This window comes from Bos indicus x Bos taurus, chromosome 20, assembly GCF_003369695.1.
Source record: "Bos indicus x Bos taurus breed Angus x Brahman F1 hybrid chromosome 20, Bos_hybrid_MaternalHap_v2.0, whole genome shotgun sequence".
Lineage (NCBI taxonomy): Eukaryota > Metazoa > Chordata > Mammalia > Artiodactyla > Bovidae > Bos > Bos indicus x Bos taurus.
The window spans coordinates 65,551,060-65,555,968 of NC_040095.1; the positions used below are offsets into that span (position 1 = coordinate 65,551,060).

General features: G+C 44.0%; 1 non-coding gene across 1 annotated transcript; it reads left to right on the forward strand.

The window, feature by feature from the left end:
• The first annotated feature begins 2,355 nt into the window (after positions 1 to 2,355).
• TRNAC-ACA lies at positions 2,356 to 2,427 on the forward strand. Its single transcript has one exon. It is a non-coding gene; the product is annotated as a tRNA-Cys (tRNA).
• Positions 2,428 to 4,909: the final 2,482 nt, after the last annotated feature.

Sequence of the window (4,909 nt, forward strand, 5' to 3'; positions counted from 1 at the left end):
AAAATTTGCAGAGAAAGTACCATTGGGGTTAGTTTTTCTCAAGAGAAAGCAGACTCTGATGCCATAGCTCCCAGTCACACTGCAGAGGCAAAACAATTGCAGGCAAGGAAGACGCTCAGGGTTTGTGTCCATTTAAAACCTCATCCTTTCTGTAGCTTGACCAGGGCTGAGAATGCAACGGAAGCAGAGAGAGGATGGAGTGGAGTGGGCCACCTGCGCGAGTGGTCGCCCTAATGACCAAGCAGCAACACCCAGATTAAGGGAAGGAAGATGAAGACACCGGCTGGGAATAGCCTTGTTGGATTTTGTTGCTGCTAACATTTTTGGCAAAAGTGATATACTGCTGTAAATCCGATTCTAACTAGTATGATCCTCGTGAACAGAGTTCCTTATTACAAATTTAGGACGTTTTACTCTTCAGTGGAAGGTTTCAAAAAGAACCCCAAGTGAACTGTTCAAGCAGGACCGTTGAGTGTTGCAGTATGTGATAGACACAGGTCTTCATACCTAAGTTAAGCACTTTCCTTTTAAATAGTATCCCAATCACAGGTGGCAGGTCCCACACTGGACTCAAAAACATGCCTGCCAACCCTTCCAGCCCTTCCGTGCCTGCATGCTTGCGTGCTCAGTCACTCAGTCGTGTCCAACCTCTTTGTAACCCCCTGGACTGCAGCCCTCAGGACCATCTGTAACGTGAATGAGCCAGAACGAGGACAAATCCTCCACTCCTGTGCTATCGCCTGTCCACATCCCAATAACCCTTGTTTCTCCACCTTTATTGCCGTCTCTTCTCATGCCTCCTTCTCCTTCATCCCACTCTCTTGTCTGTCAAGTTTCAGGATTGCTCCCCTGCCTTGCTGCCAGCTCAGATCCATCCCCTCAGTGTTCTACCTGTGACAGAAATCTGGCCATGTCCTGCCCCATTACCTATGCAAGAAAGCCACCTTCTCCTGTGAAATACCAGGTCTCTTAGAACAACCCTGCTGTCTCTTGATGCCTTCATATGCCCTGATTTAGGCTCTAGATAAAGGGAGCTGCAGCAAGCCTAGAGGTTGCCACTCCCCAACCTCATATCTGAACCTACTCGCTTGCCTCTTCCTGCCCAGACGGCACCCCTCCTCTCTGCACTAGTTTTTAAAGGGAGGTCATTGGAGAGAGGTGGGTCTAGTGCCTGCATTCCCTGACTAAGCAAACCAAAACCTAACCTAGAGTCCATGCCTTGGAAACTGAGGAAGTAACACTTAAGAACTACCCATCAGTTCGGTTCAGTCACTCAGTCGTATCCAACTCTTTGCGACCCCCATGGACTGCAGCACGCCAGGCTACCCTGTCCATCACAAGCTCCCGAAGCTTGCTCAAACTCATGTCCATCACGTCGGTGATGCCATCCAACCGTCTCATCCTCTGTCGTCCCCTTATCCTTTTGCCTTCAATCTTTCCCAGCATCAGGGTCTTTTCCAATGAGTCAGCTCTTCACATCAGGTGCCAAAGTAGTGGAACTTCAGCTTCAGCATTAGTCCTTCCAATGAATATTCAGCACTGATTTCCTTTAGGATGGACTGGTTGGATCTCCTTGCAGTCCAAGGGACTCTCAAGACTCTTCAACACCACAGTTTAAAAGCATCAATTCTTCAATGCTCAGTTTTCTTTATAGTCCAACTCTCACATCCATACATGACTACTGGAAAAACCATTACTTTGACTAGACGGACCTTTGTTGGCAAAGTAATGTCTCTGCTCTTTAATATGCTATCTAGGTGGTCATAACTTTTCTTTCAAGGAGCAAGTGTCTTTTAATTTCATGGCTAAAGTCACCATCTGCAGTGATTTCAAAGCCCCCCCAAAATAAAGTCTCTCACTGTTTCCATTGTTTCCCCATCTATTTGCCATAAATTGATGAGACCAGATGCCATGATCTTAGTTTTCTGAATACTGAGTTTTAAGCCAACTTTTTCACTCTCCTCTTTCATTTTCATCAAGAGGCTCTTTAGTTCTTCGCTTTCTGCCATAAGAGTGGTGTCATCGGCATATCTGAGATTATTGATATTTCTCACAGCAATCTTGATTCCAGCTTGTGTTTCATCCAGCCCAGCATTTCATGAGAACCTCATGAACCACCAGTCACTACCAATCGCTCACAACCAATCAGACTATCCCAAATAAGATAACCCCTGAAGCTCTAGCCAGTCAAATGATTGCTTTGCTTCACTTCTGTGTCCTCTGTGGAAACCCCAGCCTAGTTTGGTGGAGCCTCAATCCTGGGGTGAAAACTCATGCCTCAATGGGGTGAAAACTCCCATCCACTTTGGGTTTGGCACTGTCTGATTAGAACCCGTGTCTGCTCAAAAAAGGACTTCCCTGGTGGCTCAGACGGTAAAGCGTCTGTCTACAATGCAGGAGACCCAGGTTCGATCCCTGGGTTGGGAAGATCCCCTGGAGATGGAAATGGCAATCCACTCCAGAACTATTGCCTGGAAAATCCCATGGACAGAGGAGCCTGGTAGGCTACAGCCCATGGGGTCGCAAAGAGTCGGACACAACTGAGCGACTTCACTCACTGCTCAAAAAAAGCACTTAAAATTTTTTAATGTGACTCTGTTTATTTTTACAACACATACACCCACATCCATCCACCCACACTCCATTTCCCTTACCTGTAAAACTGATGTTCATCGTCTTACTTGGGAATCTCCTCCATGTACCTGGGCCAACCATTCTCCATGAGCTGGCTGTAAGGCTACATCAACCCTGATTACTTTCCTAAAATAGAAAGGCAATGTTATCAAACAATATTTTTGATATTAGAAGGTTAAGTAAAAGACTTCCTGAAATGATTTTTTTTAATTTTTTTACTAATCCAGTGTGATGAATGACTAGCATCCAGGGTTATTTTGTAGTTCATTATTATAAAAGCGTGATCATTTACAATGATATGAACACAGATTCCTAAACACTGGGCTTTTTCTAAAAAAAAAAATAGAATGCTAAATATATAAATACATTTTAAGATAAAATGAGTTAAATATTGTCAGTTGTACATGATATTTCAAAAGGAGAATCAATTGACCTTGTGGACAGAATCTGCTTTCTCTCACATGAGCACCTGAGATGCAACTTTCTCAGCTCCCACTTCAGCAGCAGGTGGCACCTGGGACAGTGGTGTGGAGGGCTGCTGGGTTCCTGGGCCCAATTGCCCTAGATTAAATAACCTCTAAATGGCCTGATGTGGTTAAGTGCCAACTCTATCTAGACAGGCCACATTTACATTGTTACTGGGAAATGCTGAAGACTTTTTCAAGTTCAGCAAGCCAGAGATTAAAAAAACAATCTTAAATCTAGACACTCATTATTGCATTATAGATCTAATAACATACACACATACACACACACACACACACACACACACACACACATCTGTCTTCCCTACTGCGGTAGAGCTGCTCTTTACTTATAAACATATTTTTCCCAAGAGCAAACAAGGGGAGAAAATTGGAGATGAGAGTAGATGCCTTGAAAAAGGTAATAATGCATATTGGGACTGAGTTACAGGCTTTAAAAGTGAAAATGGCTCTGTCTTGCCACGCTGATTACCGGTGGATACGCGTGACATCTTTAAAGGTAAACGAGACAGATTATGAATGGGAAAAAATCAAAAAACATATCTCAGGTGTTTGCAACAGCTCTGACATTGGCCTGGACTTAGGGAAATTTCATAATCAAATACAGACCCTGGAACACTGTCGACTGGATTTTACCACCGCTGGAGCAGCTAATGACTTATTTCACACCTTCTCTAACTTTACTTCTGGAAAAAACATTCTGTCTAATATCTTTAGTTCTAATTTTGCTTCTCATAATCATTCTTCCTTGTATTGTCAGGATTCTTCGGCAGAACATTCAAAAGCTCGCGACTGAGCTGCATCTGGCTGTTTTAAGAAATAAAAAACGGGGAGATGGGGGGAGCGAGCTCCGCCCCTGGCAAAGGTCATGAGGAAGGAGGCTTGGCATACGCAAAGGTGGGATCAAGCCTCAGGAGTCTCCCTGGAAATTCTCGAGCAATCTACCCCCAAAACCAGAGTCTGCCTACTCTCTGCTTTGTGCTTTCACCTACACCTCTGACTTTACGGGGGGCTGTCCCCCACTACCTCTCTCTGAAAAAAGAGTCAGCTTACAGCTCCAGTTAATAATTCCTGGGTGTGACAGTGTTTCAACCTACAAACTCCCTTGGAAGTCCTCTAGCCTGCCTGAATAGGTTTTTCTGGCCACATGTGATTGCTCAGAGCCTCCAAACTGTGAGAGGCATGAGATGTTCTAAACTGTCTAAATACAGATTCCTTTGAGCAGTTAAAAGATTGATTAGAAATTGTATTGGTGAAGGGATTTTCACTTGTTGGGCCAATGTTTGCTGCTAAGTCTCCATATCCCTTACCTGCTGTGTCCCTGGCAGTGTATTGATTAATATAATTGGTGTAAATAGTAGCTTTAATGTTTGTAACCTGGGACCCTTGAGTTAATTCTTTTTCTTGTTATAGCCCACCACACCTTTGCTCTGTAGGAATGCAACTTTATCTAATGCTTTTGGAGGGTGGCTCCTGACCAATCACCTTTACAGAAAAATAAGTTTTCTGAAGAAAAGGTCTTAAAATGTTAACAGGCCTCCGGGCCAGAAGATGATGCAAATCACCTAAGCTTTTGCATATGATAAGTTTGCAGGAAGAAAGCCTGGCTTGCTGCAAGACTCTACCCCTTCCCCTATTATCCTCTATGCTTAACTTAAGGTATAAAAACTACTTTGGAAAATAAAGTGCGGGCCTTGTTCACTGAAACTTGGTCTCACCATGTCGTTCTTTCTCTTACCTTCTGGCTGAATTATTCAGCCCCTTTTCTACACTGAATTTCCTCACTGAGC